This window comes from Elephantulus edwardii, unplaced genomic scaffold, assembly GCF_000299155.1.
Source record: "Elephantulus edwardii isolate Elephantulus edwardi_28Jun2011 unplaced genomic scaffold, EleEdw1.0 scaffold00165, whole genome shotgun sequence".
In the NCBI taxonomy this organism is placed as follows: Eukaryota; Metazoa; Chordata; class Mammalia; order Macroscelidea; family Macroscelididae; genus Elephantulus; species Elephantulus edwardii.
In genome coordinates, this window is record NW_006399915.1 from 6,704,339 (window position 1) to 6,716,358 (window position 12,020).

Consider the following 12,020-nt stretch of genomic DNA (forward strand, 5'->3'; position numbering starts at 1 on the left):
ATTCTAGAACAGGAGGAGTGAGAGTTATAAAGGGAGAGATAAATGACCCTCATTGGTTCTTGAAGACAATGCACAATATTTTAAAGAGACACAATCTGTCATTTCTGTGTTTGGGGTAGAATTTTTCTGGGTTAAGGTATGATGTGCAAATTTCCTCCACCTTAAATCACCAAAACATAGGAGGCAGTGAAACGAAGCATGTTAGTAGAGCATTATTTTAGACTTTTACCTAAAATGTCTTCAAGTATTACATCCTCTCTTTTGTTTATGTTATATAGACTGATATTGTTTATGTTCTGGGACCTATGAACACTTTGTTGCATAAGCCTTATATAAATACAAAATTCCCGAAAAAGCAACAACAAATCCTCAATGTCTGTGACCTTTTGCAAGATAAATAAAGTTATTTGTTCTGCTGAGAAAACGAAAACAGGTTAGATAATATTTTTGCATATAAACATCATTGGTAGGTGCTACTAGGCTAGGCTTGTTTCAAATTCAAAACAACCTCATATGCAATAGAAGTAAACATTACTGTGCCATCCTCACATCTCTTTGGGCCCAGCGTTGCAGCCACAGTGTCAGTCCATTTCTGAGAATCTTTTCTTCTCCTTCTCCTCCTCCTCCTCCTCCTTTTACTCCTTCTCCTCTTTCTCCTTCTCCTTCTTCTTCTTCCATAGGCCATAGCAGTTGTGCTGGTAACCGAAAGGCTGTGCATCACCATCAGGCCCAATTCACCAGAGGCTCTGAGGAAGAAAGATGGGTAGAGTCTTCCCATTGCAATTCACAGCCTTGGAAACCAGATGGAGGGTCACTATGAGTTGGAACCAACTCAATGACAGTGAGTTGAGTTTTTGTTTGATCTCTCTTGGTAATATGTCCAAAGTAAGTCATACAAAGTCTCATCATCCTCATTTCTAGAGAATTCTGGCCAAACTTCTTCCAAAACTCCTCTCTCTGGCAGCCTGTGGTACATTTGGTATTCTTTGCCAACATTATAATTCAACAGCTTCAGTTCTTATTTTGATCTTCCCCTTCCATTCAGCTTTCCCATACATGTGAGGTGGTACAAGCATCATGACATGGGTCATGTGCACTTAATCTTCAAAATGTGCTTTTTAACACTTTAAAGAGCTCTTTTGCCATACTTTTACCAAATGCAATATATCGGTTGATTTCTTGATTGCTGCTCCTATGAGTGTTGTTTAAGGATCCAAATAAAAGGAAATCTTTGAAAATTTCAGTCTTTCCCCTGTTTATCATGATGTTTCTTAGCCCACCTATGACAACTTATGTTTTCTTTATGTTAAAATGTGATCCATACTGAAGGCTATGGTCTTTTATCTTCATCAGTAAGTAATGCACATCCTTTTCACTTTCAGCAGCCAATGTTGCGTCATCTATATATTACAGATTGTGAATGACTTTTCCCTTACAGTCTTGATGCCATGTTCTTCTTTATAAAGTCCAATTTCTCAGATTATTTGTTCAGCTACAAATTAAATGAGTATGATGAGAGAATGAAGCTTGAATGCACATCTTTCTTAATTTTAAATCATGTGGTATCTCCTTATTCTATTTTAATTATTGTCTCCTGGCTATGGACAGAGCCTACCAGAACACAATGAAGTGCTCTAGAATTCGTTTCTTCATCTTATTGCACACAATGTGTTACAATCTACACAATCATCAACCTCTTCATAGCCTATAAAACACAAGCAAGTATTTTCCAGTATTATAAGCTTTCAGCTAAGATCCATTTGACATCAACAGTGATATTTCTTACTCTGTATCCTTTTCTGAATTCCTTTTCTGAATTCAACATGAATTTATCATAATTTCCTGAAGGTACTCCTGCAACAGTTTATGAATTTCCTTCAGCAAAATATAACTTCCAAGCAGTATTAATGACTTTGTCCAGTAATTTCTGCATTTTATTGGATAACCTTTCATGTCTGTCACCTTTTATGTAGTTGGCTAGGTAGCCATCTTCCAAATTTCTTGGCATAGGGGAGTGAGTGCTTCTAGCTATGCATCTGTTTATTCAAATATCTTCAGTTGGTCTTCTGTTAGTTCCTAGAGCTCCTCCCCTACCCCAATACCTATAATGCAGCTTGGGCCCCTCTTAATACCATCTGATCTTTAATATATGACACTTCTTGAAAAGGGAGCTCTGGTGGCCTTGTGGTAGGGAATTGAACTTCCAACCGAAACGCAAGTGGTTCAAACCCTAGTTTCTCCATGGGAGAAAGACAGGACATCAGTGCAATTACAAGCTTGTGAAAACCCATTGGAGAGTCAGCTATGAGTTGGGTTTGACTCAATGACAATGAAGAACATCATCAATTTCTTAAAATGGTTGGATGTCAGCCAATTCTTTTTGTTTCAGAGATACTGCGTATTCCTTCTATATTTCCCTGATGTTTCTTGTGTTACCCAATATTTTGCCCCTAGAAGCATTCAATATTGCAACTCAAGGTTTAATTATTTTCTTCACTCTTTCAGCTTGAGAAATGCCATACATGACCTTCCCTTTTGATTTTTCCATCTCCAGGTCTCTGTGTACATTACATTTGTCTTCTCCATGTGCCCTTGGAAATCTTCTATTTCATTCTTTCATGTCATCATTATTTTTCCATTATCTTTGGTTACTGTAAAGAACAAACTTCGGACTGTTGGCATAGCTCATAGAATTTTCTGTCTTCTGTGGAACTAAAAGCCCAAAGAGAGAAGGTGATTTTCTTAAGGTCACACTGCTAGTTAACCCTGATTAAGTAAACCAAGGACTAAAACCCTGATCTCCTGGCCTGTACTGGAATGGTCTTTGAGTCAGTATTGACATGAAAGGAGTTACTGTTTGCATCTATTTTAGTCTATGATTGCTCTTACTACTCTCTATTCTTGTGCAAAGTACTATCAGATAAGTATAGAACTACAGTTATTGTAAAAAGTCCCTCTTGGCAAAAGTCTTCTAATATACTTTACTTGAATTCAAGGTAAATTCCGCTAGAAAGGGGAACTTGCAGAAGAATTATCATTAGTCCATTAGGCAAGTCCTGAATACCACTTGTCAATGTATTATCAAGGTCATGAAGGAAGAAAAAAGTCAGCGTATCTCTGCTCAATACATTTCTCTTAGGAAATAAGCACACTGACCTGTGTCAAAACTTTGGCGTATATAAGCATGTTGTTGAGAACCATCAAATCAACTCATAGTTGAACTTCAGCAGATTTCATAGGCAGTAAATCGCATGGGAAATGATTGTCCCCATTCCACAGAGCAGCTGGTGGATTCAAACTGTGCACCTTTTGGTTAGCAGTGCAACTCCTTACCACTATGGTCAATTCAGCTAATTTAACTGACAGCTCAGTGACCTCTTTGGAATGAGTGGCATTTTAAAACATTTTATCAACCAAACAACTGGAAGAGGTCTATATTTGTTTCCATTCCAAAAAAAGGTGATCCAACAGATTGTGGAAATTGGTATCATTGATATCATATACAAGAAATATTCTGCTGAAGATCATTAAAAAATGACTAAAACAGCACATCAACAGAGAGCTTCCTAAAGTATAGGCTGTATTTAGAAGAGTCTGTGGCACTAGGGGTATTATAGCTAATGTTAGATGGACCTTGGCTGAAAACAGAGAGTACCAGAGGAATGTCTATCTGAATTTCATTGACTTTGCAAAGGCATTTGACAGTGTGGATCACAACAAACTTTGGCTGATTTTGAGAAGAATGGGAATCCCAGAACACTTGATTGTGCTTATGCAAAACTTATACTTGGACCAGGAGGCTGTCATCAGAACAGAGCAAGGAAACACTGCATAGTTCAAAATTGAGAAGGGTGTGCATTAAGGATATGTCCTATTTCCATATTTTTCAACCTCTATGCAGAACAGATTATCCGGGAGGCTGGGCTCTATGAGGAGAAATGTGGCATCAGGATTGGAGGGAGACTTACCAACAATGCATTATGCAGATAACACAATCCTGCTTGCTCAAACTGAGGAGGACCAGAAGCACTTGCTGCAGAAGGCCAAGGATTGTAGCCTTCAAATGGATTGAAGCTCAATGTCAAGAAAACAATGATTCTCACCACTGGGCAGATTGGCAGCATCATAATAGATGGTGAAGAGATTGAGACTGTTGACAGCTTTAGTTTGCTTGGCTCTATAAGCAACACTCTTGATACAAGCAGCCAGGAAATTAAAAGATGAATTGTATTGGGAAAGTATGCTATCAGAGACCTCTCCAAGGTACTGAGGAGTAAAGATGTCAGTCTGGAGACTAAGGTGTGCCGGATACAGGCCATGGACTTTGCCATTAATTGCTGTGCTTCAGAGAGCTGGACAATGACTAGGGATGATAGAAGGAGAGTTAATGTCTTTGAGCTGTGGTACTGGAGAAGAGTATTGAATATACCATGAACTTCTAGGAGAACAAACAAGTTCGACCTGGAGAGGGTGAAGCTAAGCTGCTCCTTGGAGGCAAGAATTCTTAAGCTTTGTCTGACATATTTTGGACATGTTTCAAGGAGGGACCAGTCCTTGCAGAGGGATGTCATGCTTAGGAGGGAGGAGGGACAGGACAGGAGAGGAAGACCCTCAGTGAGATGGATTGATTTCCGTCACTATGATAATGGGGATAGGCGTGTCAGAGACAATGAGATTGGCAAGGAATAGAGAAGGGTTTAGGGCTGTTGTACAAAGGATCATTATGAGTTGCAAATGACTTGATGGCACATAACAACAACAACAAAGCTGGTGACCTAGTGGCAAGAAGTTGTACTGCAATCCTGAAGACACGTGGTTCAAGGCCACAAGCTACCTGTGGGAAAAGGATGGACAGTCTCTTCCCATAGAGTTAACTACCTCTGAAAACTCACTACTGGGTCAGCAATGGGTTGGTTCAAATCCATGGTAATCAACAATATAGCTACAGCTAGTATAACAGAGTGTCAATTGTGGTGTAATTTAAAAACTCACTCACTCTCTAATTGCCATTAATACAGAATCAACTCATAGCTGACCCTCAGTTGGGTTTACATGTCTGTATGTATATCACACAAGAGGAGATTGGTCATCTTTCTCCTGAGGAGCTGCTGGTTCTAGTCTAATCGACAAAGGGGTGTGACCTTGATTAGCAGTATTACTCCCTATGGGCTGTACAACAGGAGCTTTAAGACCAAAACTTAAGTTGTACAAATTGTTGAGAGGAAGAGAATATAATCTTAGAAGTCAATGGCACTTACTATTTTTTAAGTAGTAAATTATGTAAATTTATAAGGGAAATTGTACAGCTACATTTGTCTTACCTTTTTCTTCAACTTTACTGTTATTTTTTTCCCTCTTCATCTTGCCACCATCTCCTAAAAATGTAACAATTTTGGAAGCACAAGAAAATTTGCAGCCCAAGGTGAAACCAAGGTTCTGAACCTGGTGACCTGAAAAATGATGAACTTAACTGAGAATTAGGGAAGTAGAGAGGAGGAACTGAGCGCGTATGTAGAAGGTGTGTGTGTGTGTGTGTGTGTGTGTTATGGTGTCAGGAAGTGTAGGAAGGAAAAGGCAAGACCTAAATTTGTTCTTGGACTTATTGAGTAGGCAAATCACCATGTATGTGAATGTTCTACTAACCAGAAAGAAAAATCTAGCAAGATAAATTTAAGTAAGTTAACTCTCTTGGAATAAATAGGTAGTCTGTTTGATAGATATGGATCTATCTATATAGATATTAGAAGCCCTGTTGGCCTAGTGGTAAGGAGTTTTGTTTCCAAACCGAAGGCACTCCATTTGAATCCACCAGCAGCTCTGTAGGAGAAGGATGGGCAGCTTCTCCCACATGATTGACGGCCTCTGTAAACTCAATGGTGGGTCAGCTATGAGTCATGCCAACTCAAAGGCACTTAGAAACATATTGCTATCTCCCTCAAACTCCCCAGTTTGTTTAAATTGTAATCAGTTACTCACGATATCATTTGCCCCCACAAAGACATAGGTACATTTACACTTCTGTGCAGAAGGATGCCAACACCAGGAACAGTTCCCATGGAGCAGATCCAGCTCCTGGTGACTCCATTTATAGCAGAGCAGCACTGTGTTCCATAAGGATTCAATGGCTGAAGCTTCTCAGAAGCTGATTATCAGGCGTTCCTCAAGGTCCTTCTGTGTGGATTCAAACTAATAAGCTTTAAGTGGGTACCAACTGTTCAACGTTTTGTACCACTCACAAATTCCTGGAGAGTGGAATAATACTCTCTACTGGCTAAGGTTACTTTTAGAGTCCCTTTACTTTTCTTGTGTTTCTATATAATGTCATGGATATGACACTGTTTCTTTAGGGATAAGACTGTGTCATAGGAGATGTTTTGAGTTACAAGTTGTTTCACTTTGTGTCATTTCTGATTAGATCAGCACAACTCCTTCCCATTTAATTATGGTGATAAAACCCATCATTTTTCAGGAATATCATTGTCTCATTCATGAATACAGTACTTCATTACTGAAATAGAAATTGCAAAACAAGCTGAAATTTCCTAGGGAAATTTTTCACCCTTTTGTAATGATTCCTCTATTAAGTCCTAGTTAAGTGCCATAAATTTGTCCCTTCCACATATACTACAGTGACGTTCAAATTAGAACTGAAAATAATTTTTGCTTTCCCATTTGTCAATTCAATAGTGATTACATGCTTCTCAGAAATAAAGGAAACTTCACTTTGTGGCAGAAATACCCTAGTCAGGTTTTTTTGGTTTTTGGGTTTTTTTTTTTTTTCAGATCTTAGTTTGAATAGCCTTTGTGTGTATGTGTTTGTGGGGGTCATGAGTCATGGCTGAGTTGGAGAATGAAAGAAAATGCAGACAATGATGGCAAGTGCAAACCCAAACTGCACTTTTCCTTCAAGTCTTGACTATTGCAGACCTATCTTTTCACCCTATCAGATATATGTTTATGTCAATTTCCTTCATGGTACTTCATGTTATCCTAATTTGCAAATGCACCTTTTGCAGTGATTAAAATGACCAGCAGTTGTTGTTTGTTACAGAAAATAATGTTGATAAGGGTTGTCATGTTGATTCCAACTCTTAGCAACCCTACGTGACAGAGTGGAACTACTTAATGAGGTTTCCTAGACTGTAATCTTGACGAGCGCCAGTGGCTGATAGATAAGGTGGTGTGCTTCCAGCACAAAGGTAGACAGTTGAGCCCCTCAGCTGCTCCACAGGAGAACGATGGACAGTCTCCTGTGAGATTTATAGCTTCCAAAAACCTTCTGGAGGGTGAACTATGAGACAATCTGACTCAATGGCACATAACACCACCAGAAGATCAGGCTTTTTCTCCTGCAGAGTTGCTTAGGGAACCGCCAGTGACCTTGCTCCTCAAACAAAAGAGGTGCGCACCATATAATTTCTGATGGTGATATTGATTGATATTTGAAAGCACAATCCAAAGAATATAACTTCTTCAGGTTAAAAAAAACAAAGAATCTGTGCTTTGCTAAATGCATGCCTACTTTTCAGAAGAGAGCTTGATGGGTGGTAACTTCCTTTCACTGTTTGTTTTCTTCATAATTCCAAGCACAAGGATGTGTTACTTTATATAGGAAAAAAACCAAAAACCCGCTGGAAGTTTTTCTTGAACTACCAGAATCCCTGGGTGGTGTAGTTAGTATTATCAATAACTAACTGAAAGTTTCAAGGTTGGAGGCCTCATTCCCAAAGACTTTTTTGGAAGAAAAGCTTAGTGAGCTACTTTAAAAAAATAAATAACTAAAATAAATAAATCAACCAGTATAAACTTGTTGAAGCACAGCTACACTCTGACACTCAGAGATTTCTGCGAGTTGGAATTCACTTAGTGGCAAGGAATGGTATTGAGATGCCTAAGTCGTTTGCTGGGAAGGAATCTTGCATTCCAAACCAATTTTCTACAACATGGCACTACATAATCTGATCTAATGTCTTTAGCTAATTTAAAGACTGGTAATTCTTACTCCTAACATCCAATTCTATATAGATTCAGAGATCACAAATTCCAAGTGCCGGTCTGTGCTGAGAGAACCTTGAAGAATGAAGATATCTCAGGGATTATCCCCAGAAATTAAATTTTGGTTGAATCCCTAGAGAGAGATTTATTCCTTGGCTTTATGGCTATGAAAGATTTATTCTAATATTATCTGTTAGACTGATGAAAAAAATCTAAAGTATGTAAAAAAAAATTAACTGAGAAAAACTCTCTTTGCATTTTAGCTGACACATAGTTTTCACTCAGTGCCTCTTATATTTTGCTTTTAATTATCATAAGCATCAGTGAAATAAACCCAAACACAACTGTCATTGAATGGATTCTGATTCATATTGACATTCCATTGAGGTTCCAAGGCTCTAAATCTTTATGCATGGCGACTTCCCCTTTTTCTCCCAAGGATAGAGAGCTTGGTGAATTTGAAACGTAGACCAACACATAATGCCCACACTACTAAGCTTTACCCAGAGCAGATGCAAGAACCTAGTCCCTTCCACCAGGAGAAATCGACTTTCTAGGCTTTAAAAGCCTACAAACTTGAAAATGTTGGAATCTTTTATGAAAATGTCTGGTATAACGCAACTAAAAGACAGATGTCTCAAGTGCTATATTAATTATCTATTACTTTTGTAACAAGCAATCATAATCTTAGAGGCTTCAAAGAACACAAGTATAGTATCTTACGTAGACGAAAAGTTGAAAGTCTGATGTGAGTATTGCTGAACTAACACTGAGGCATCAATATCTTCCTAGAGGCTGTAAGGGAGAATCATTCCTCTTGTCTTTTCCAGCCTCCCTAGATTTTCCATATTACTTACTTGGGACTCTCTTCCATCTTGGAAGCGCATCATGGCCAATGAGATCTTTTTTTCATATCTAACACTCAGTTTCTGACTTTGACTCTCGCCTTCCAACCTCTACCCCAAGAAATATTGTAAATGACATTAAGCCCACCTATATGTTACAGATAGACATTCTTCTGGTATTCCCTGCTTTCAGGCAAGATCCATCTAACATCAGCAACAATATCCCTAGTACCACGACCCCTTCTAAACCCAGCCTGGACTTCTGGCAGTTCTCTGCTGGTGTGCTGTTCTAGTTGTTTTTGGATAATCTTCAGTAGAATCTTGCTTGCATGTGAAATCAATGATATTGTTCTGTAGTTTCCACACTCTGTTGGGTCACCCTTCTTTGGAATGGGAACAAATATAGATCTCTTCCAGTCAGTAGGCCAAGAAGTTGTTCTCCAGATTTCTTGGCACAACTTGGTGAGCACATCCACGGCAGCATCTGTTAAGCGAAATACTTCAATTGGTATACCATGTACTCCTGGGGCCTTATTTTTTTCTCTTTCCTTCAAAGCAGCTTGAACTTCTTCCTTCATCACCATAGGCTCTTGCTCATATGTTATTTCATTAAATTCTTCTGTATCTGCCAATTCCTTTTGATACAATGACTCAGTATATTCCTTCCATTTTCTTTTAATACTTCCTGGATCATTTAATATTCTACCCAAAGCGTCCTTGATTATAGCAACTCTAGGTTTGAATTTGTTCTTCAGTTCCTTGAGCTTAAGAAATGCTGAGTGAGTTCGGCCCTTTTGATTTCTCTACTCCAGCTCCTCGCACATTTCATTGTAATATTTTGCTTTGTCATTCTGAGCTGCCCTTTGGAATCTTCTGTTCAGCTCTCTATTATCTTGAATTCTTTGTGCTTTGGCTTCTCTACGCTCCAGTGCAATCTTCAGAGTTTCTTCTGACATCCATTTTGGTCTTTTCTTCCTCTTCTTTGTAATGACCATTTGCACTCTTCCTGGATGATACCTTTGACATCCTCCCACAACTCATCTGGATGTTAGATGGATCTTGGCTGAAAGCAGGGAATACCAGAAGAATGTCTATCTGTGTTTCATTGATTATGCAAAGGCGTTTGACTGTGTATATCATAACAAACTGTGGCTGACTCTGAGAAGAATGGGAATCCCAGAACATTTGATTGTGCTAATGCGAAACCTATACTTGGACCAGGAGGCAGTAGTCAGAACAGAGCAGGGTAACACTGCATGGTTCAAAATTGGGAAGGGAGTATGCCAGGGATGTGTCCTGTCTCCATACCTTTTCAACATGTATGAAGAGCAGATTACCCGGGAGGCTGGGCTCTATGAGGAGAATTGTGGCATCAGGATTGGTGGAAGATCTATTAACAATCTGCATTATGCAGATGACACAACCCTGCTTGCTGAAACTGAGGAGGACCTCATGCACTTGCTGCGGAGGGTCAAGGACTGCAGCCTTCAGTATGGACTGAGGCTCAATGTCAAGAAGCAAAGATTCTCACCACTGGACCAATCGGCAGAGTCAGGATGAATGGCAAAGAGATTGACATTGTTCACAGCTTCAGTTTGCTCGGCTCCACAGTTAACACTCTTGGCACCAGCAGTCAGGAAATAAAAAAAGCATATTGCAATGGGAAAGTCTGCTGTTAGGGACCTCTCTAAAGTACTCAAGAGCAATGGTGTCTATGGAGACCAAGGTGTGCCTGATACACGCCATGGTCTTTGCAATCACTTGTTATGCATCATAGAGTTGGACAATGACTAGGGAGGACAGAAGGAGAATTGATGTCTTTGAGCTGTGGTGCTGGAGAAGAGTATTGAATGTACCATGGACTGCCAAGAAAACAAACAGATTCATCCTAGAGAGGGTTAAACCAGGCTGCTCCTTGGAGGCAAAGATTCTGGGGCTTCGTCTGACATACTTTGGGCATGTTGCTAGGAGGGACGGGTCCTTGGAGAGGGACATCATGCTTGGGAGGGTGGAGGGACAGCGCAGGAGGGGAAGACCCTCTATGAGATGGATTGATTAGGTCACTGGGATAATCGGGATGGGTGTGTTGGAGGAAGTGCGATTGGCACAGGACAGAGCAGGGTTTAGGGCTGTTGTGCATAGGGTCGCTATGAGTCACAAACGACTCGTTGGCACATAACAACAACAACAACAACATATGTTACAGAGAAATTGCCTCAGTCCAAAACTCTTCATTTAATTGCCCCTGACTCTTTTATCATTTAAAAATAATCTCACCAGTTCAATTACACTCACCACAAATGCTAATAGGAATTGTGAGAATACGTTTGAGGAGGGGCAGCTATGAAAGGAGTTCGTCACTACAGGCATCATTCTGTATCTATAATGATAGAGCCTTAACTTTGTCCATAGTAACTGCACTTGGAGAACATGGTCAGAACCTCTGACCAAGCAAGACTTCCTTTACAAAATTTGAATATTCTGTCTTCCAAGATATTAACTGCTAAAAAACAAAAAACAAAAAGCCAAACCAAAACAACAAACTAAACAAACCCAAAACCCCTATTACTTCTGCTTCTTTTTTCTAATGGTCACTAACTTTCAGATGACAGAGAACTGAAGTCTTCATTGAAATTTCATTTGTCAGGCATTCCATACTCCCACCTCAGAAAGCTAAGTCATTGTCATATGTTTATATCAAGTTACTGGGCTCTTATGACTGTAACTTTATCTTTTCCCCTTTGTTATTCTTTGCTGCACAGGGAATTTCTGAGTCTGTCATTTGAAAAATCATGCTTGGTCCAAGTGGATTTTATCAGCAAAAAAGAAGTCACACTTACAGGAAGCACTCAGAGTCAGGAGGCATTTCCACTTGACAGCCATTCTAAAATCATTCGTGACAACATCATAAATGCAGGCACTTACAATCAATATTGACTTGTGGGCTTAAAAAAGGTCTGATTTTAAAAGAAAGTTTGCATTTTTTAATCATCATTAACTGCTGTTTCACCAGTTCTTAGGGCATAAATATGCTAATCACATTCTTTTTATTACAAGTTTAGCAAAATGGGCACAGACAAATGATTTTTATATTATTATATTATTTAGTATATATTAATCTATCATTTACATATTTTATACACTGTTGAATATATAAAGTACTCTGATGGCATAGAATAT